Here is a 23,074-nt window from a genome sequence, read left to right as displayed (position 1 = left end):
CTTCTAATGGCTGAATAATACTCCATTGTACATATATACAATTTTCCGTATCCGTATATCTATTGACTATTTATCTGTAGGCTGATTCCATCTTGGCTATTGAGAATAGTGCTGCAATAAATATAGGTATGGTGGTGCTTCTTTTGTATACTAACTTCATTTTCTTTAAATAAATACACAGGAATGGCATAGCTACATGATATGGTAGTTCTATTTTTAGTTTTTTTTTCAGGACCTCCATACTGTTTACCATAATGGCTATACTATTTTACACACCCATGGAGAGTGTTTGAGGGTTCCTTTCCACTACATTCTTGCAACAAGTGTTGCTATTGTTATTTTGATAATGGCCATTCTAACTGAAGTGAGATGGAATCCCAATGTAGTTTTCAGTTGCATTTCCCTAATGGCTAAAGGTGGTGAACATTTTTTCATGTATTACTTGGCAATTTGCTCTTCTCCTGAGAAGTGTCTATTTAAGATCAAAGTGAGCCAAGTATTGCCAGTGGCTCTTGCCTGTGATCCCAGCATCTCAGGAGGCTGAAGCAGAATAGTAAGTTCAAGACCAGCCTCAGCAATTTAGCAAGGCCCTACACAACTTAGCCAGACCCTGTCTTATTAAAAAGGGCTAGGGACTTGGTTAAGTGCCCCTGGGTTTAATCCCCACTACCAGGAAAAAAAATCTAAGTGTGTGCTCTTTTATATAGTAGTATCAAGAATTTGAGAGAATTGAGCTTTGAATTCAGCCAGGCTTCACTGATTACCCATGTGGGAGGCAGGAATGGCTGTATTTAATAACACCCATCAGACTCATGTCCACAAAGAACATTATATAAAAAAATTGCCCTGATATCACACATTTTAAATTAAGTCACAAACCCTTTCTTCAAAAACTAGTTTTTGGAGTTATGGAGACTTGGCCAATTTGGGATTGCAGTTGCCAGAATCTAGATCAGAAAACTGTCCCTCAATAGTGTTATGTTTTCTAAATTCTTTAGTATGACTAATGACAAGTATACATTGTAATGCCAAGGATGGTGGAGGTGGTGGTGGAGATCCAGCAGATATCTCTGATTGGTAAATGGAAATAAATCATTGTGTGTGTGTGTGTGCGTGTGTGTGTGTGTATGTGTGTGTGTGTGTGTATTGGGGGCAGTAAAGCCATGTTTCCTCTACAAGGAAAGAGAGTATGAAACCATTTCATGGTTCTTCATGCCTTACATATTGAAATTGCTACAAATTACAATCATAAATACTGTCCTACATAGGGAAAGGAAGATGGTACTAAGTCTAGCTTTGTTTGCAATAAATATCCCAAATATTATTCATTTGCCAGAAGTCTAGAGTGAAAAAAATATTAGGGAATGTTTTAATTCAGATGTGAGGTGTCCCCCAAAAGCTCACATGTAGGTCCACAGGAAAAAATGATTGAGTTTTAAGAATCTTAACTCAATCAGTGAATTTATCCCTTGATAGGGACTAGTTGAGTGGCAACTGAAGTGCTGGGGTGTGGCTGGAGGAGGTGGGAATCGGGATATGGCTTTGGATATATATTTGTATCTGGCCAGTTGTGTCTCTTTCTCTCTGCTTCCTGATCACCATGATGTGAGCTGCTTCCCTCTGCCACACTCCCCTGCCATGATATTCAACTTTGAGCCCAGAGAAATGGAGCCAGGCTTCTATGGATTAAGACATCTGAAACCGTGAACCCTCAAACATTTCTACAATTGTGCTAGTCAGGTCCTTTAGTCACAGCAGAAAGAAAGAAAAACTGACTAAAACAGAGAATCTCTGCCTCCTGAAGTGGTGTAAACTTAGGTTTGTGTTCCCTTATTTCTCTGCTTTACTAATATAACACTTAATGATCCAAAATAGCTGCTTGAGTTTCACCCACCATGACCATGTTATAGTTTCAATATGAGGTATCCCCCAAAAGTTCATGTGTAAGAAAATGCAAGAAGGTTCAGAGGTGAAAAAGAATAGATTATGATAGTTGTAACCTCACTGATATGGATTAATTGGTTGATAACTATAGACAAGGATGGTGTGGCTAGAGGAGATAGGTCACTGGGGAGTGGGACCTTAATAGATCAGGTGGGTGTAGCAATCATCCTGCCACTGCAGTGACAGTCTCTGGAAAGCTCCCTGAGTGCATTTATGTTTGCCAAGGGGATGACAACATTTGTATATGTACTATTTTACTACATTGACAATCTCACTGGAAACACAACTTGAATCAGTTTAATTTGGAGATTATAGACACAAGGGTACACTTTAGGATAGTAGGTGTGCTTGTGCACATCTTCTACATAAGTCAGTTTGGCTAACACTAGCAAATTATTACTTCAGTTCCCAAAGCAAGTAATCATTTAAATAATAGCACTGACTTCAAAAAAGGGACATACTCAAAAATATAGATTTTAGAAAAAGATAACAACCTTTGTATCTATGAATACTGTTTCCAAATATCAAAAGAAATAAGATTGTATATTTGGAAAGTGGTTTTATTCATCTTAATATGAACAAAACCCATGACATTAGTGGAAACTGAAATTAATGTCATACTAGTTTAATTTTTAATCAGTATATTGTAAAGTAGACAATCTACTTAAAGATTCAGAAATATATGGTAAAAAGCAATGTTTTCCAGCCTAGTCCCAGTTTTGCTCTGAGGAGCCACCACTTCAGTTTCTACTTTTAGCTCTCCTAGCTGTTGACTCCATATCTATACTATCTAGGGTGCAGGGTGGTTTGTGTCTGTCAGTGTCTTTCTTTTCTTTAATGCTATAATATCATAATTTATCAGTCTTAGACATTAATTCATATTTCTGATGTAATAGGAATGAACTGGACTCAGTTCTATCACGCCTCTTCTCTACTCCTCCTCAAATACACATGGTCAGAACAGCTGGTCTTACTGTCTCCCCTCTGTCTTTTCTATTATACTTCTCTATCATAAAAATTTATACTACTTCATTTATCTCTATAATTATAATTCTTTAGTAGGTGCATTCAAAAAGTTTAAATTTTTTAAAAATTGATAATGGCATATTCATGTAAAGTTGTTTACTGAAATGCTGTTAGACTTCCTTCTCTGTTCTTACAATATCATAACCCCTGTGACACTCAAAAGTAATTCGCTGTTCATGGTGAAAAAGATGCTCCTATATTTCACATGTGAGAATCATATTAATAATGTTATTCTAATTTAAACCCACATCCAAGATTTTTTCCGTATTTTGCATCAAATTGTGAACAAAACCAATAATCAATTTTACTTGGAACATACAAATATGACAAAATTTTTGTCCAAGAAATATGGGATTAATATATCTGTAAGTCCAAAGTTGTAATTTATGGGTATATAACAAGGAATGATATTCCTACTTTCAACTGCAAGCTCCACCATTCACTTAAAATCATATCATCTTTTAGCTTGGCTTGTTTTTGGATTATAACATTCTTGTACAAATTTCCTCCCCAACAGAGTTTTATTTTATTTTTTCATGTTTTCTAGGTCTTTATGTCATCAAATGCTTTCATCTTCCCAGTCTAGTCTTCCATGTTCTGCTCTTTTTTTTCCCTTGAAGGTCTTCTAATGTTTTTCAATCCTTATTCCAATTTGGATTGGTTACTTTCCAGGGTTGTTACCCTGTGATTTCTTTTCACTGCTTTTCAGCTGTATTTGCTGTCCTCTGAATCCATGGCTTTTAATTCTCATTTAAATACCTTCTACTCTGTGACAGGCTACTTTCATGTGTTTAGAAAACCTGAGACCTCATAGGTCAGAAAATACCTTCAGTATGCCCACACACTTGATCAATAGTTTAGTTGGTTGTTAAGTTCCTTTGCATTTAGAAAACAGACTTGCATGTTTCAGTCATAATTGTTCGATTTTTAAACACTAATGGTTATTTTGAATTTTTTTCTCTCAAAATCATTGGCTATTTTGGATTTATTTTGAGATTTTGTCATCAAGATAATGTATGTAGTTAACAAAATTTTTGAATATTCTTAGCACTTAATTTCAAGACTTATAACTCTAAAAAAGTATAATAACTCTCTGATGGTATAGGTGACACACACCTATGATCCCTCTTACTCAGGTGAATGAGGCAGGAAGATCACAAATTCAAGGCCAGCTTTTGTAACTTAGTGAGGTCCTGTTTCAAAATAAAATATAAAATGATCTGAGGATGAAGAACAGTGGTAGACCTCCCTGTGTTCAATTTTCGGTATTGGGAAAAAAAAAGTAGTACTTTTTTCAACTATGTAATTTTTCTCCATTTTTGTTTGTTTGTTTATGTTGATATGTTTCTCTGACTGCTGTGCTTCCTCTTTTGAGGTATTAATTAGGTGAATATTAAATCATCAGAATGGATTATTTCATTTAATCTTATTATTCTCATATTCTGAAAGAATTTTTTTATTTCCCATTATTTACAATAATTTTCTTATTTTATCAATAATATTTTTAATTTCCTAGATTTTTTCTTTTATTCAACTTGTTTTTTTGGTTTTTTTTTTGTGTGTGTAAATCTCATTCTTTCACATATAAATCTTTTGTTGACCATTCTACTCCCATGCCTACTAAGTGCAGGTACACACACACAGAGGCACACACACACACACAAATGTATTCTTAACATTCATATGAGGACATAAATTGGAATTTGCTGTTGTTTTGGACTTTTGATTTTTTATTTAAAACATTCTTTTTTATGCCTTGAATCATCAAATTTACCTACCATACGTTGATTTATTTGTCTCATTCTATTTCTAGTAAACTAATGCCTTTGTTCAAATATCTTACAGGCATGGTTGCTCATTTTTATTAAAGAATGATGGTCCACATAAATTGGGTGGAGCTCTAAATGCATGAGTAGAGCTTTATGAATGAGATTGTTTTGCTTAGGGTGATCTGTCAGTGGCTCCAACACCTTCCTCAAATGTCATGTATTTTCAAGGGATGCAGAATACCCTTAAGACTCTTGATAAATGGAATGAATAACTCTGATGACAGAAAGTTTTCAACTTTATTTTATGGTTAAGAAAATTGAGGGGCTGGGGTTGTGGCTCAGTGTTAGAATGCTCGCCTAGAATGTGCGAAGAACTGGGTTCATTCAATCCTCAGCACCACTTAAAAAAATAAATAAATAAAATGAAGGTATTTTTTTTAAAAAGAAAGAAAAAGAAAATTGAGGAGAAAAAATTTTAGTGTATTTGGAAGTAATTTGAGAATTCAACCAAGGCAGGTTTGACACTGGATTTTTTCATTAATCAGCAACCTAACTAAACATATGGCTATTGGATTTCTCCCCTATGATATGTACTTGAGTTTAGTTTAAATGATATATAAAAAGAACCTCTCTCAGTGCCCAGCTTATTTTTGTCATTCAACTACTGTTCAGCTTATTGTTGCCATTCAACCACTGTTTTCTCCCTTTCTTCACTTCTTGATTCTCCTTTCCTTTCTTCTTTTCTTTATTTCATCTTTCCAAAATTTATTTCCTTCCTTTCTTTCCCTCTTTTCTTCTTAGTGTCATGGAGGAAATTATAATCAAGATGACACCAGGAAACCATTATCCCAAAAGGCATTATCACAATAGACATTACAGAAATAAGAAGATAATTAGAAATTATTTTGAATCCTTATACTCCAATAAAATAGAAGTTAATGAAGGCATCGATAAATTTCTTAAGTCATATGATCTGCCCAGATTGAGTCAGGGGGGATATACACAATCTGAACAGACCAATATCAATTGAGGAAATAGAAGAAGCCATCAAAAGACTACCAACTAAGAAAAGTCCAGGACTGGATGGGTATACAGCAGAGTTTTACAAAACCTTTAAAGAAGAGCTAATAACAATACTTTTCAAGTTATTTCAGGAAATAGAAAAAGAGGGAGAACTTCCAAATTCATTCTACAATGATAACATCACCCTGATTCCTAAACCAGACAAAGACAGTTCAAAGAAAGAAAACTACAGACCAATATCTCTAATGAACATAGATGCAAAAATCCTCAATACAATTCTGGCAAATCGGATACAGAAACATATCAAAAAGATTGTCCATCATGATCCAGTAAGATTTATTCCTGGGATGCAAGGCTGGTTCAATATATAGAAATCAATAAATGTTATTCACCACATCAATAGACTTAAAGATAAGAAGCATATGATCATCTGGATTGATGCAGAAAAAGCATTTGACAAGGTACAGCATCGCTTTATGTTCAAAACACTAGAAAAACTAGGGATAACAGTAACATACCTCAATATTGTAAAAGCTATCTATGCTAAGCTTCAGGCTAGCATCACTCTGAATGGAGAAAAATTGAAGGCATTCCCTCTAAAATCTGGAACAAGACAGGGATGCCCTCTCTCACCAATTTTGTTCAACATAGTTCTTGAAACACTGGCCAGAGAAATTACATGAAAGAAATTAAAGGCATAAAAAAAGGAAAAGAAGAACTTAAATTATCATTATTTGTGGCTGACATGATTCTATACATAGCAGACCCAAAAGGGTCTACAAAGAAACTACTAGAGCTAATAAATGATTTCAGCAAAGTTGCAGGATATAAAATCAACACGCATAAATCAAAGGCATTCCTGTATATCAGCAACAAATCTTCTGAAATGGAAATGAGTACAACCACCCCATTCACAATATCCTCAAAAAAAAAAAAAAAAACTTGGGAATCAACCTAACAAAAGAGGTGAAAGATTTATACAATGAAAACTACAGAACCCTAAAAAGAGAAATAGAAGAAGATCTTAGAAGATAGAAAAATATACCGTCTTCATGGATATGCAGAACTAACATGATCAAAATGGCGATATTACCAAAAGTTCTCTCTAGGTTTAGAGCAATGCCAATCAAAATCCCAATGGCATTACTTGTAGAAATACATAAAGCAATCATAAAATTCATATGGAAAAATAAAAGAACCAGAATAGCAAAAGCAATTCTAAGCAGGAAGAGTGAATCAGGCGGTATAGCGATACCAGACTTCAAACTATACTACAGGGCAATAGTAACAAAAACAGCATCGTACTGGTACCAAAACAGGCAGGTGGACCAATGGTACAGAATAGAGGACACAGAGACCAATTCACAAAACTACAACTATCTTAAATTTGATAAAGGGGCTAAAAGCATGCAATGGAGGAAGGATAGCATCTTCAACAAATGGTGCTGGGAAAACTAGAAATCCGTATGCAACAAAATGAAACTGAATTCCTTTCTCTTGCCATGCACAAAAGTTAACTCAAAATGGATCAAGGAGCTTGATATAAAATCAGAGACTGTGCGTCTGATAGGAGAAAAAGTTGGCTCCAATCTACATATTATGGGGCTACGTTTCAAATTCCTTAATAGGATACCCATAGCACAAGAGTTAAAAAGAAGAATCAACAAATGGGACTTACTCAAACTAAAAAGTTTTTTTCACAGTAAGAGAATAAGAGAGGTAAATAGGGAGCTTACATCCTGGGAACAAATTTTTACTCCTCACACTTCAGATAGAGCCCTAATATCCAGAGTATACAAAGAACTCAAAAAATTAAACCATAAGGAAACAAATAACTCAATCAACAAATGGGCCAAGGACCTGAACAGACACTTCTCAGTGAGAGGACATACAATCAATCCACAAGTACATAAAAAAAATGCTCATCATCTCTAGCAGTCAGAGAAATGCAAATCAAAAGCACCCTAAGATACCATCTCACTCCAGTAAGAATGGCAGCCATTATGAAGTCAAACAACAACAAGTGCTGGAAAGGATGTGGGGAAAAGGGTACACTTGTACATTGCTGATGGGACTGCAAATTGGTGCAGCCAATTTGGGAAGCAGTATGTAGATTCCTGGGAAAGCTGGGAATGGAACCACCATTTGACCCAGCTATTCGCCTTCTCGGTCTATTCCCTAAAGACCTTAAAAGAGCATACTATAGGGATACTGCCACATCGATGTTCATAGCAGCACAATTCACAATAGCTAGACTGTGGAACCAATCTAGATGCCCTTCAATAGATGAATGGATAAAAATGTGTCATTTATACACAATGGAGTATTACTCTGCACTAAAAAATGACAAAATCATGGCATTTGCAGGGCATTAGAGAAGATTATGCTAAGTGAAGCCACCCAATCCCTAAAAAACAAATGCCAAATGTCTTCTTTGATATAATGAGAGCAACTACGAACAGAGCAGAAAGGAAGAGCATGAGAAGAAAATTAACATTAAACAGGGATGAGAGGTGGGAGGGAAAGGGAGAGAGAAGAGAAATTGCATGGAAATGGAAGGAGACCCTCATTTTCATACAAAATTACACATAAGAGGAAGTGAGGGGAAAAGGAAAATAAACAAGGGAGAGAAATGAATTACAGTAGATGGGGTAGAGAGAGAAGATGGGAAGGGAGGGGATGGGAGAGGGGATAGTAGAGGTTAGGAAAGGCAACAGAATACAGCAGACACTAGTATGGCAGTATGTAAAAATGTGGATGTGTAACCAATGTGATTCTGCAATCTGTACATGGGGTAAAAATGGGAGTTCATAACCCACTTGAATCAAATGTATGAAATATGATATGTCAAGAACTATGTAATGTTTTGAACAACTAATAATAATAAAAATAATAGTTTGGATTTTATTTTGTCAAATAACATGTTTAAAATATGGAAGTAGTAGGGGAATTAAATATCAACTGTTTAACATTCTGTTAAGAATATGCTAAAAAACAAACTTTCATACTTTATTTTGCATAGATGTACTACATTTTATGTCTTCACCAGTTAATAGTGTTGATTCAGTGCTGGTTTTAACTCTTTCTTAAGATATATCTCTGAGTATATGATTCTGTGCAAAGAAAGGCAGTTTTTTATCTTTAATTCTATTTTAATATCTGGGATTACCAGATTCTGTTGTATATACATGTGGGCTTGTAATAGGTTTACAATTACTAGTAGAAGTGCTGTCTAATGTCTGCATTTTTGTGCATCTAATGTTCAGTAATTGACCCTCCTGCTAATCTTGAATTTTTTATGCTGTAAAGTAATAACTTTGAGCAGGATGAAGATTTGAACTGTTCTTTGGGATTTTAACTTGTCTCATTTTCTTCCTCTTGGCTGATACACCTCCTCCTGACTATATGCCACCTGATGAACAGCTGGGCCAAGATAATGCCCAGACTATGGATACAAGCAATAATATGATTCCTCAGATTATGCCCAGTATATCCAGTAGAGGTAAGAGAAGTATATTTTATCTTTTATCAGAAAGTTATGTTCAACCATGTTGATTTTATTGTAACTGTGTTTTTTCTTTGTTTATTTTTCTTTTTTTAATCAGTGGATCTTTTATTTATTATTATTATACCTGGTGCTGAGGATTGAACCCAGGGCCTCACACATGCCAGGCAAGTGCTCTATCACTGAGCTAGAAATCCAGCCCCTGTAGCTGTTTTTATTTTATTTTTGTTTATTTATTTGCAGTGTCATAGGCCCAGTGCAGGGCCTACCACATGCTAGGTGAGCATTCACCACTGATCTACACCCCCAGTCTTGGCCACTTTAAAAGAAACAGGAACATGTATATTTTATATACTATAAATTCACCTTAAGTATATGATTGAATGATTTTGGAAAACATATAAATTTTGTACCCCAATGAAGTTTGAGAGCATTTGAAAGGATCCTCACTCATATGAACAGCTCTACATACCATTCCAATCTGTTTTCTGTATGTATAGATTTATCTTTTCTAACCATTTTATATAAATGGTCATGTAATATGTAATCTTTCATCTGGCTTCTTTCAAATAACATAGTATTGTCAAGATACATTCATGTTATAACATAATAGTTTGTTCCTTTTTATGGCTGAACAGTGGGGTTTTTTTGTATAGATATACCACATTTTACCTATTCACCAGTCAGTAGGCATTTTAACTATTTCTTGTTTTTGTTTTCTTTAGTATGAATAATACTCTTAGAAACTTTTGTATAAAAGTCTTTGTGTGGACACCGTTTTTGTTTCTTGGGAAGATACCCAGAAGTAGAATCGCTGTGTCATATAGTAAGTTTAACCATTGAAGGAAAACTGTCAACCTTCTCCAATGTAGCTGTAACTTTTTACACCTGCAGCATATCAGGGTATGAGTTTTTCATAATCTGTTAACATGTACTATTATATCTGTCTTTTTGATTATAGTCATTTTAGTGAGTATGAAGTGCACATTGTGGTTTCAGTTTTATACTCCTAATGAGTAATGATATTGAGCATTTTAAAAATTTTTCTTTGATGAAATGTTTATTTTATGTTTTTTTTGCCCATTGAGTTGTTTATCTTTTTATTAAGTTGTACAAGTTCTTTATATATTCTGGATTTGAATCCTTTATCAGAAAGTGATTTACAAATATTTTATCTCAGTAGATTTTGTTTTCTTAATAATGTTTTCTGAAGCACAGTAGCTTTAAATTTTGATGAAGTCAAGTTTATCAATTTTTTCTGGATCATGTTTTTTGGTATTGTATCTAAGAAATCATTATCTGTTCCAGGTATGTATAGATTTATCTTTACAAAAAATATTCTGCTATGTTTATTCTATGTGTTCTGTAGTTGTAGCTCTTATATTTAGGTCTCTGATTCATTTGAGTTATGTTTGTGTATGCCATATGGTAAATATCTATATTTTTTGTTCTCCATTGCACTGACATCTTTATTAGAAATCACTTTATAATAAAAATTTACAAATGTGAGGGTTTGTTTAGGGCCTCTCAGTTTTGTTCATTGATTGTATATCTGTACCTCTTTGTCTTGATTACCAAAGCTTGATATTGAGGATTTTTCCACATAATTTTTTATTGCAGTAAAATAGACATAAAATTTATCATCTTAACCATTTTAAAGTCATATAGTTTGTTGCCATTAATTACATTCATAATGTGCAGTGGTTACCATCTTACATCTCTGTAACTGTTTTTACTGTATGAAACCAAAGAAAATTTCTGTACCAATTAAACAATAACTCTACATATCTTCCTTCCCTAGCTCCTGGAAACCACCATTCTATTTTATTCCTTCTTTCTTCTCTTTTTCTCTCCCTCTCATGAATCCAGGACCTTACTCAAGAGCTCTATCACCCAGCCCCACCATTCTACATTTTGTCTATTTGTCTTTTTATGACTGACTTATTTTACTTAGCATAATATCCTCAACTTCATCTTTTGTGGTAAGATGAGTAATATTTCACTGTATGTTCACACCACATTTTGTTTATCCAGCATGCACTGATGAACACTTGGGTTGCCTCTAGGTTTTGGATATTAAAGATAACTTTTTGAAACCCTTCTTTCAATTCTGCTATTGTGGGGTATCATAGGTTCTGTGCATTTCAACTAGGTGAAGTTGGTTGACATTATTGTTCAAGTTTTCTATATCCTTATTTCCTTTCTAATTATTCAATCATTTATTGAGAATGAGGGATTGACGTTCCCAACTATTGTTGAATTGTATATTTCAACATTCAGTTCTGTTGAGATTAACCTTACATGTTTTGGGATTCTGTGGTTTGTATAATTCAGCATACAATTCAGTGGTGTTCAGTACATCTACAGTGTTGCTACCACTGTCACTGTCCGTACCTATTATAAAGCTCCCTATTCTCTCTTCTCTGGCCCCTGATCAATAGTCTGTTACTTTTCATCTCTGTAATGGCTACTTGAGGTATTTAAGTGGAATGATGTATTTAGGAACTTTATCTCTAGCTTATTTCACTTAGTATGGATGGCATTTTCAAGATTTATCCATGTCATAGCATGTATTAGAAATTCATTCCTGCTGGGTGTGGTGGTGCAAGCCTGTGATCACAGTGGCTTGGGAGGCTGAGGCAGGAGGATTGGTAGTTCAAAGCCAGCCTTAGCAACTTAACCAGGCTCTAGCAACTTAGCAAGACCTGGTCATTAAATAAAATATAAAAAGTGTGGGGGATATGGCTCAGTGATTGAGTGTGGCTGAATTTTAATCCCCAGTGATAAAAAAGAAAAGAGAGAGAGAGAGAGAGAGAGAGAGAGAGAGAGAGAGAGAGAGAGAGGGATTCCTTCTTAAGGCCAAATTATACTCCATTGTATGTGTGTACACTTTTTGTTTCTCTTTTATCTATTGATGGTTTGGAGTTTTTCTACTTTTTTTGGTTGTTGTGAATCATGCTGTTATGTTTGAGTGTCTGCTTATAATCCTCTTGAATATTATATTCTTGAAAATAGAATTGATGTGTCATATGCTAATTATGTTTAACTTTTCAAAACCACCAAACTGTTTGGTAGAGTAGCTGCATCATTTGACATTCCTACCATCTATACATAAAGGTTCCACTTTTCCCATGTACATGCTAATGCGTGTTTTTGATGTTTTTTCTTTTTTAATAATTACCATCCAAAGGATATGAAGTGATTCTCATTGTGGGTTTTTAATTGTCTCCTTTTTAAATTGACAATGAAAAATTGTATTTTTTTATGGTGTCATTGTGGTTTTAAAGTCACTTTGTTTTGAGACTTTAAGTTCTGTGGATTTCTATTCACAGAGTTTCTTTACAACCTCTTAGGGAGGTGTGATCCCAGCTAGAAGCCTCATGGTCCTAATAATAAAATTAAAAGGTCATCACTCTGGACAGCTCTGGTGGGGGACAACAGGCTGCTTTTGTGGATGAAGCAGCCACTGTCCACAGGAAAACAGCTGCCCCATGTCCACCTGCACCCAAAAGTCCTACCTAGCACACTGGCCAAAAATTACCTGCAAATCTGTCTGACCATGCAGAGAAGAAGTGTAAATGGGAATGTCAGCACACATGAAAAGTCAGTCACAACAAGGCACTTGGGGAAATAGACATCAATAAGGATGTTAGAAGATCAGCCAAAGTACAAAATGAGTGATAAGATCAGGGATAATTTCAACAGAGGGGTAGTTGAACACACATTCCTTGAAAGAATCAAGTGTATACTCACCATAGCATTGAAATTTGAAAACAATAGGCAATGCAGACGTAGATGATTTTAGTAATCCATGCTCTCTTTAAAATGAGGCTTTGGGAGAAGAATAAAATAAGTGTGAGTTTTGCATTTTGTGTCCAGAACATGATGTGATGAAAGGAATATATGGAGCAGGTGACATGCATATTTCTTCCACCATTTTGGGGAGCATGTTTTGAAACCCTACCATTTAGAGTTTGGGGATAAAAATAGGTGTACCCTGGGTTTATGTATATAGAGATGATGCATGAATAGACCATATGGTGAATAAAAAATATAACAGGTTACTATTTTAAATAATGGATTAAATTGATATTTTATAAAATACATGAAATCTGGTATTCACATACAAACATTCAATCCAAGTAGTTATACATGTAGTGGTAATATTAGGGTTACAAATTATAACAAAGTGTGTTTGAGTTTTGCTTCGAAAATGAAGAAGGAATTCAAAAGTTATGTGATATAAAAGAAATCTCATGAAAAAGCAAGTAAAGAAACACGGAGATGCATGGAATCTGATACAGGGAGTGAATGAAAGAGAATCATATGCATGTCAATTTGTAAATTGTGGATGAAATGATACATCCTATGATGTATATATACAGAAGAAATAGGAATATAACAATTTTGAATAAAAATTTAATTCAAAATACACATAATGTCCCAAATGAAAATACTTTCATTGATGTTAAACTGGGTCACTTACTGTAGAAATATTAGGGTTAGTACTCAATATTCACTGAAGTTCATTTTGAGTATTCCGAAATGAATATGTAGGTCAAGAAAATTAGTATTTCTGAAAAATATCTCCTGAAAATTTGATTATAAATCCACACAGATGGACATGAAAGAATCAAGGTAGTATAAGTATATGACACAAATAAATCATGTTTGCAAATTCATAATATATATATATATATATATATATATATATATATATATATTTAATACATTAAAATGAAATAGTATGTATGCCAATCGAAATTCATAAGGGGATATATATCCTTCACATATGTACCCAAAATATTCATTTTCCTCTACATTGTTTCATGTCTAAACTTGTTGAAGTATAAACCTCATCATACCTTGAATTTTCAGTTACCTCAGTGTATTGGGGGGCAGTGATCTCTTCATGAAATTCATTTTTACCAAAGGGAGAGTACTCTCAAGAATATACCTGTGATGGCAGTAGAATTATATATATATATGTATATAAAAACATACATTGTGACCAAGGCGACAGAGACAGGGAGTCAGGAAGTTACATATTTGTTAATTTTGAAAATTCATGGAGAAGAAAAATGAGAAAAATGTGTCACAGTTTTTATAATATGTATCTCTGATGAAGCAAAGGGAAGTCAAAGTATACACCATGCGTCCTATCAGATGCCTCTACTTCTATTCCTTTAGGATTATATTTATCAATGTTAGGATAAGTAGTCAGAGCCTAGAAGGTTATGGGTTAGTGTCAGAGATTCAATATTTCAAATGGCAAAACAGAAAATGAGTCTAATACATATGGGAATACGTGGCACGTAAAAAGCTTCCACTGTCATCCACCACAATGCCTGGACATTACTATCACCCCAAAGAAGACACAATGAGAGGAGAAGAGGAAATAAATCTGTGAATACATATCTGGAATTGGAAATTCTGAGGAGCTCACAAACTTGTGTGTGGCAGAAGAGATCCCAAAAGTAGAGGCCAGGGTAAACATTCCACAAACATGGAACTTTGCTGGCCTAATGACTTCTTGACTATCTGCCTCTGACATTCGTCCACTAGAAATATAGCTTTGTGTTTTAGCTTCCTTTGTAGTGAGATCATGAAAGCTTGGTCTGAGTCTATGTGAACAGGAGGACATGGGTTCATATTTTCCAATAGGAACAGGAGGCAGCAGTGCTGAATCCTCTCTATGCAGGTAACTGTGGCCTTTGGGATATGAATGTCTCCCTGAGTGGATTGTGAAGCCTTTGGCTCACTGCCCAGTATTAATGGCATTTTTTACAGCTTCCCTGGAAAATTGGTGTTTGTTTTTGAAACACAAAAAGGTCAACCAGGACACAGTGCTGGAAGGAGATCTGCCACATGGGGTGAGTCAGGGTCTGAAGGCAAAAACACAAACTGGGCTGCTACCCCATATACCTTTCCCACTTGAGCATACCAACTTGTTTCTGAGCATCGCACCAAATCCTCTCCCCACAACAATATGACTTTATTTTTTTGGATCTCCTGGCTGCACCTTGTCAGTCACATGTCATTTGGAAGCCAATGACAGAAACACAGGGGCCCACCACAGATGTTGGATCACACACCTGCACTCCATTGCTCCAGGCCCAGTGTCCTGCTGGCTCCTACTCACTGGCATCTCTGTTCTTCACCATGGTCATGAATTCCAGTCAGTCAAAAATGGCACTCGCTGGTTCAGTCATGATGAGCAACAGGAGATCTAAAGGTTCTCCAGGGATTTCTGGTCATGGGATTCTCAAAAACTTCATGGTATTGGCCTAGCCATATTTCAAGAATGAAGAAGTTGACACTGTGGGTTTTGATTCATTCAGGAACCACTAAGTGTTGAGGAATCTCCTTTCAGTAAAAGCTCTGGAGATTGCATGCAGGCAAGGTTCCCAAGGAGTGGTGAAAGGTCACAGGAATCCAGGCCCATTGGGGTCTAAAATATGAGGTTCCTCTGAGTTTTGGCTCTCAACTATAGCTGAGAAGGCTTTCACAGCAAAATCATGTGAAATCCTGGCTGAGATTCCCAGTGCTATGGAGAAAGCCACCCTCGGCCTAGATCTCCATTTCCAAAGGCTCCTCTAATGCCTGGCCTTCTAAAATCCCAACACAATTCATGGCAATAGTTCTCTGAGATCAGTTCCAGAACTCAGTCTTTAATGGCATCACACCAGAGTTCAAGCTGAGGTGGACCCAGTCATCTTTTCCAACCACCACACAAAAGACCACTATTCTAACAAAAACAGTCCCACATGGCCCTCATCTTCTTCCATACAGACACTCATCATAACATTCTGGCTGGGGGTTTCTATAGGGTGAGCAGTCTTAGAAAGTGTGCAAAGAAAGCTCTCATGCCTATCATATGCCAAATATCATGGCGGCCAGGGCACCCTTCCTGAGAAACAGGATAGATAAAATGGGCCTGTAGTTAATACTGCTCTGCTTGTCAAATTAGAGGCCTCCTGCCTGCCATGGGTAGATTCTTTATGTGTACTGGACTCATGAAAAAACCCAAACACCTGTGTGCTAGTTACTGGAGGGCTTGCAACAACTCATTTGACCCAGAGGATCCCTGTTCTGACTTCATAGGGGTCAGGAGCCTGACCAGAGGAAGGCAAGAGACTTTATCCAATAGTACACTTCTTTTTCATCCTTTTAGATTGGGATGGACACATGGGAATTTTCTTGAGTTTCCTGAGGTGCTGAGAATGTAATTCACAGCCACACACAGGGCCAAGGGGCTGATTCAGACACAGCTTTTACAAAGCACTTTACTTAAAAGGCACAGATTAGGCCTCTTCATTTCCATTTGAAACTGTTTTCTTGAGGAGTCCCAAAGGAGTGCCCTAAGGCAAACACCTCCCTGACATTCAGGGGAACAGAACAATAGGGAAGAAAGAAGCCTGGAGAAAAACTTGGCTTTAATTGAACACTGTGGCACTGACACCTCCTGATCATGCAACTTGGGTTACTATCTATCCAAGCAGGGATTCTCCAGAGAGATCCTTAGCAGTCATGCTAATTTTTGAGTTTTCTGAGATGCTTGGCATGCCCTTCAGCAATCCAGTCCATGGTCATGTCACAGAGCTTGAATGTGGTACACATCTTGGACACAAAACCAGGAAACCCTTCAGAGAGTGGCCAGAATTCAGGAAGAATTTTTTAATATTTATTTTTTTAGTTATGGCCGGACACAACATCTTTGTTTGTGTTTGTATGTGGTGCTGAGGATTGAACCCAGGCCACACGCATGCGAGGCGAGCATGCTACCACTTGAGCCACATCCCCAGCCCCTACTGTAATAATTTGATGATAAATATTTGTTGACTGTATGCTCTTGGTGGAATCTCCCCAACTTTAACTGTTGGTGGGGGGATGCTAGCCCTTGCATACCTCCCTGAATCTTCAGGTGGCCCCTGCTCTAGATTACCCTGCCACCTGCCCATAATCATTCCTTCTGGGTCTCTTATCCTAGACTCCTCTGCGTATACTGCTTGCCCTCTTCAGCCTCCTTGGATGAGATGCAAATTTGTTAGGGCTGGTGAAGACCCTTAAACCCTGGCTCTGGTTCGACTTCTCCACCAGTCTATCAAGCTGCTCTCTTGGACTCAGGCTCCCCTGTATCCCAGCCACTGGGCAGGTTACTTGACCTTCCCCAGCCTCACTTACCTCTTCTGTATAACCCAGTTCATCACAGTGTTGCAGTTGGGTGATCGGGATTCAGTGAGTTCGTCACCTGGGGATGTTTGGTGACTGCAAAGCACAAGATCAATACTAATTCTCACTTGTGTCATTATAAGTAACAATATGTTTCATAGTGAATGGAAAGTCTCCATTGCTTGATGCCCCAGAGCCCAATGGAGACAGAAAGCAACACAGCCTATTATTTGTAGGTACACTCCATGTCCCCTTCCTGACCCTGGCCGTATGACTGCCTTCTCACCCCCACCAGAACCGAAGACAGCCTTTGGGCTTCTTAGGAATCCCACGCCCTGCATGGTGGGGCACAGGGGTGGAACCCTGCCCAACCCCCCTGCTTCCCCTCCCTGTCAGCTTCCCCACCAGCCACTTTGCAGTTGCTCTGCCATGCCAAAGACAGAGGACACACTGCCCCCACCAGCTGCCAGGCCCCAGAGTCCTGCCCCTCTCCCACCTTGGCCTCTTCAACAGAGCTCAGTCTAGGGCTCTTGGTGGAGGGTGACCCTGGGCTGGGGAGGGCCACAGAGAGAAGAGGGCTCCAAAAGCTGTGCCTTGGACTTTCTGGACTAGGTTCTGATACTGATTGGAGCAGTCTCCTCCATATTTGGTCGCCGTGGCCCCGGGACCAATGAATGTGCAGAGCCACAGCCAGAAGGTGGCCGTGGGCTTTCTTTTTCCTCTGTGTGTTTTCTGTGTAAATCAACTGCTCAGTTCTGGTTTGGGCCTCGGAGGGCTCATGGGATTTGGCAGGTGATTTTTTCTGGGGTCCCCCATCTCTGCCAGTCCCTGCAGGAGCCAGAAGTTTCCTTCTCTCCTCCATGGCTGGCCCCTTCATTTCCTTCCTCACTCTTCTCCCTTCCTGTTTTCTCTCTTTCCTGGTGTCTCTATCAACCCCCTCCCCGCGCCCCACTCATTCTCTGTGTCTCTGTATCTTTCTCTCTGTCCGTGATCAATTCTGCCTCCGGGTGTCTTTCATCCAGTGGTTCTCTCTGTCTGCTTTATCATCTTCTATTTCTATTTCTTTTTCTCTGTCAATCAAAAAGAGAAAGGGAAAACCAAGTCCTGAGCACTGGAAGGCCCAGCCTCTGCCATTAACTCTCTCTGAGTGAACTTTGACTTCAACATTTCTGAGCCTTTGTTTCCCCATCCCCACCATGAAGGCTCTACCTAAACTGTGCACTAAAATGGAAGTTGGGGAATCTCCCAAGTGCATTTTCATTCCAGGGAGGAGCTCAGAGGAAGGGACAGGTCCCATTCTCTGCAGGAAGCAGGGTCCCCACAGAGCAGTGTGGACAAGAGATGGGGAGGGCAATGGAGCCTTTCCTTGGGTAGTAAGGACTTATGGGAAAGGGCAAAGATGGAGGAGACTGCTCCAGCCAGTATCAGAACCTAGTTCAGAAAGTCCAAGGCACAGATTTGGAGCTTGGAGTCTGGAAAGATTGAGGTGCTGATCTAGCAATGGCAGATGGAATTACAGGACAGAGGACCTGGATTGTTTGTTTATTTATGTGGGGGTGGTACCAGGGAATGAACTCAGGGGCACTCGACCACTGAGCCATCCCCAGGCCTATTTTGTATTTTATTTAGAGACAGGGTCTCCCTCAGTTGCTTAGTGGCCCAGTTTTGCCGAACTCACTATCCTCCTGCCTCAGCCTCCCATGTGCCAATGGGATGACAGGTGTGTGCCCAGCCAGAGCACAGGTCCTGCCTTTGGTGGTTATTCTACTCTGCATACCACTCTGGATTAGGCCAAAGGACAGGTCCCTCCATCTTAAACCTTACTTCTCCTCTCCTCGTGGCATCCACCCACTATTCTGTAGTGATTTGAGGGTGAATGAGTCTGAGCTATGGAGTGTCCCACGTCTCTGCATTGCTTTCTCATTTGGTCCCTCAGGCACCACCAACTTCACTATAAGCCAAATCAAGCTCATTCTCCACAACCACCCCCACATCTTCCTCCTCCATGGTTTCCTCCCAGGAGCTCAGGCTCAGACTCTTCCTTTCTCATCCCTTCTCAAATCCAGTCCAGCCCTGTGCCTTGCAGACTCAGCCTCCTTCCTCTCCTTCCTCAGGACCCTGCTGCCCTAGATCCTGTGGGCACCATTTCTGTCTCATCATCCCCAACTCTGCCTCCACACAGTTGCCAAGGCAATGACAATTTGGGGTACTAGGAGTAATTTCAGGGTTTTGGCTATTACATAGAAGATAGCTAGAAACATTCTTTTGTGTGTCCTTTGAAATACAATTGTCAAGCCACGGATAAGCACAGAGTCATCTCTTGGTATCCACAGGGCATTGGTTTCAGGACCCCACCAATACCAAAATGCACAGATGCTCAAGTCCCTTATGCAAAATGGCATAGTGTTGCATGTCTTCTTTAAGTCATCTCTAGATAACTGCAATGTCAATTCTATGTAATAATTAGACTGCATTGCTTAAGGAATAATGGCAAGAAATTTTTCTCTAAATGTTTGGAGCAGATGCAATTTTCCCCCCAATAATGTAGATCCTCATTTAGTTGAATCCACAGGTACACAACCCATGGCTATGGAGGGTCAGCTGTCTTCAGCTTCAGCAGATGCTTTCCAAGAGTGGTACCGATGCCTACTCCCACCAGAAGTGTGTGAGCATTTTTGTGGCTGCTCGGTCATTTCTGTTTTCTTTCATTTTACTCACAGCAATGGGTTTATGGTGGCATCTTATTATGGTATTAATTTTCATTTTTCTTTTTGATTAAGTGGAACACCTTTTCATGTGTTTATTGACTATTTTTTTAGTTGTAGTTGGACATAATACCTTTATTTTATTTATTTATTGATATGTGGTGCTGAGGATTGAATCCAAGGCCTCACATGTGTAGGATGAGTGCTCTGCCACTGAGCCACAACCCCAGCCCCTATTGGTAAATCTTGATATTCTTTTTTTGTGAAGTGTGTCATTCCTTCACACAGTTTTCTATTGTTTTGTCTAACATAATTTGAAATATGAGTCTTTTATTAAATATATCTTTGTAAATATTTTATCCTATTCTGTGGGTTGTCTTTTCACTCTCTTAGCGCAACCTTTTGATGCACAGAAATTCTTTCTTTTAACATAGTCCAAATGATCAAATTTTCCTTCAAAGATAGCATGTTCCCATTTTGTTTAAAAAAAGTGTCTACTTCAAAGTTGCAAAGTTGTTCTCTTCTGTTTTCCTCTTTTCATTAGTATTATTTTATTTAAAAAATATTTTAGCTGTAGATGGACACAGTACCTTTATTTTATTTATTTAATTTTATGTGGTGATGAGGATTGAACCCAGTGCCTCACACATGCTAAGCACATGCTCTACCACTGAGCCCCACAATCTTGGAAAGGGCTTTACCACTGAGCCCCATAATCCCAGCCCCAGCCCATTCTTATTTTATTTTTTGATTTTTTTCTTTTTTTATGTACTATGGCTTGAAACCAGGGGCATTTTACAACTGAGCTACATCCTCAACCATTTATTTTAAAATTTTGAGACAAGGTCTCCCTAAATTGCTATAGTCTCACTAAGTTGTCCAGGCTGGCCTGGCCTTTAACTTGTGATCCTCCTATCTCCACCTTCAGAGTTCCTGGGATTGTAGGCACATACCAATCTGTGTTGCCTTAGTTCATTTTTAATTGACATATAATTGTACAAATATATGAGACACCAGGTTGAGTTTCACCATACCTAATATATATTCTGTAATGCTCAAATCACAGTAATTAGTATGTCTACCAAATCAAATATTTATCCTTTCTTCATGGTGAAATATTAAAAATCCTCTTTCAGCTATTTTACTTTTTAGTTGTTTTTTTTTTTGTTTGTTTTTTATTTTGAGTTGTGGTCTTACAAAGTTGCTTAGGACCTCACTAAGATGCTGAAGCTGGCTTTGAACTTATGATCGTCCTATCTTAGTCTCCCAAATCACTGGGATTACAGGTGGGCACCACTGTACCTGGATGGATATTATTCTGAAAGCTTGAATGTGCTGCCTTTCACATTTACATCTGTAATTTATCTGATTGCATGATGTAAGCTAAATATCAAGAAAAAATTTTTTCCTTGTGGCTATCTTACTGATGAGCACCATTTATTATTATTTTTTAAAGTATCCAATGTCATCTGGTGTGTTGGTGCACACCTGTAATTCCAACAACTTGGGGAGCAGAGCCAGGAGGACAGTAAACTGAAGGTCAGCTTCAGCAAATTAGTGAGAACTTGTCTCAAAATTTATAAATAATTAAATATATAAATAAATAAAACATCTGGGGATGAGCTCAGTTGTAGAGTGCCAGCCTAGGACACCTTTGGCCCACGTATTAAATCCCTAGTATCAAAAAATGTATTTAATATGCTGCAGTGTTATTTTTTGTAATATATAATAAATTAAGCGGTCATATATGTGAAGTTCTGTCTTTGAATTTTCCACTCTTTCTGTTTATCCATGTATATATCCTTGGGCCACTATTAAAATGCCTTAATTACTCAAACTTTCTTGGTCTTGGTAGCTAACAATGAGAGTACTATAGCTATGTTCTTTTCCTTTAAGATTACCTGGGCAACAGGTGTGGTAGTGGATGCCTGTAATCCCAGCAGCTCGGGAGGCTGAAGTCAGAGGATCATGAATTCAAAGCCTGCCTCAGCAAAAGGGAGGCATTAAACAACTCAGTGAGATCCTGGCTCTAAATAAAATACAAGATAGGGCTGGGGATTGGCTCAGTGGTTGAGTGCCCCTGAGTTCAATTCCCATTACCCCCCAAAAAAATAGATTACCTGGGAAATTCTCAGCCCTTTGCAGACCCATCTGAATTTTAGGACCAATTTATCAATTCCACACAGAAAACCAATTGCTGGGGTTTTTGAGTGAGACACATTGAATTCATGGATTCATATGGGGAGAAATGAGAATTGACATATTTATAATATTTCTAATTCATGAGTACAGTTTTCTCTTAATTTATATATTTTTAAATTTCTCTCCATCATGTGTTGTAGCTTTCATTGGGAAGATTTTCTACATCCTCCATTAGGTTTTCTTCCTAAGAATTTGATATATATGCTTTTAGAAATGGAAGGGTTTTTAAAGCCTTCTTTTTCTATATTCTGCTGCTAGATAGAAATATAATTGATTTTGCATATTAACCTCTTTTCTTGGCACTGAGGATTGAACCCAGGGCTTCAGGCATGCTAGATAAGCAATCTACCACTGAGATACATCCCCAGCATGAGCCAATGCACCCAGTATGCATATCGACCTTCTAATCATTGGTCTTGCTAAATTCACGTATCATTTCTGTTTTTCTGCAGACCCTTTTAGGTTTTCTGTGTACACAGTCATATTAAATAGAAATAGCAATATTTTGGTACCAGGAATTGAACCCAGGGGTGCTTAACCACTGAGCCACATCCCCAGCCTTTTTTGGTATTTTTCTCTAGCGACAGAGTCTCATTAAGTTGCTTAGGGCTTCAGTAAGTTGCTAAGGCTGGCCCTGGACTCAAGATCCTCCTGCCTCAGCCTCCCAAGCCACTGGGATTACAGCCATGCATCATCTTGCCCAGCAGAAATTTCAATTTTTCATTCCA

Source organism: Callospermophilus lateralis, chromosome 11 (genome assembly GCF_048772815.1).
Source record: "Callospermophilus lateralis isolate mCalLat2 chromosome 11, mCalLat2.hap1, whole genome shotgun sequence".
Lineage (NCBI taxonomy): Eukaryota > Metazoa > Chordata > Mammalia > Rodentia > Sciuridae > Callospermophilus > Callospermophilus lateralis.
Note: the sequence above shows the minus strand (reverse complement) of the source record.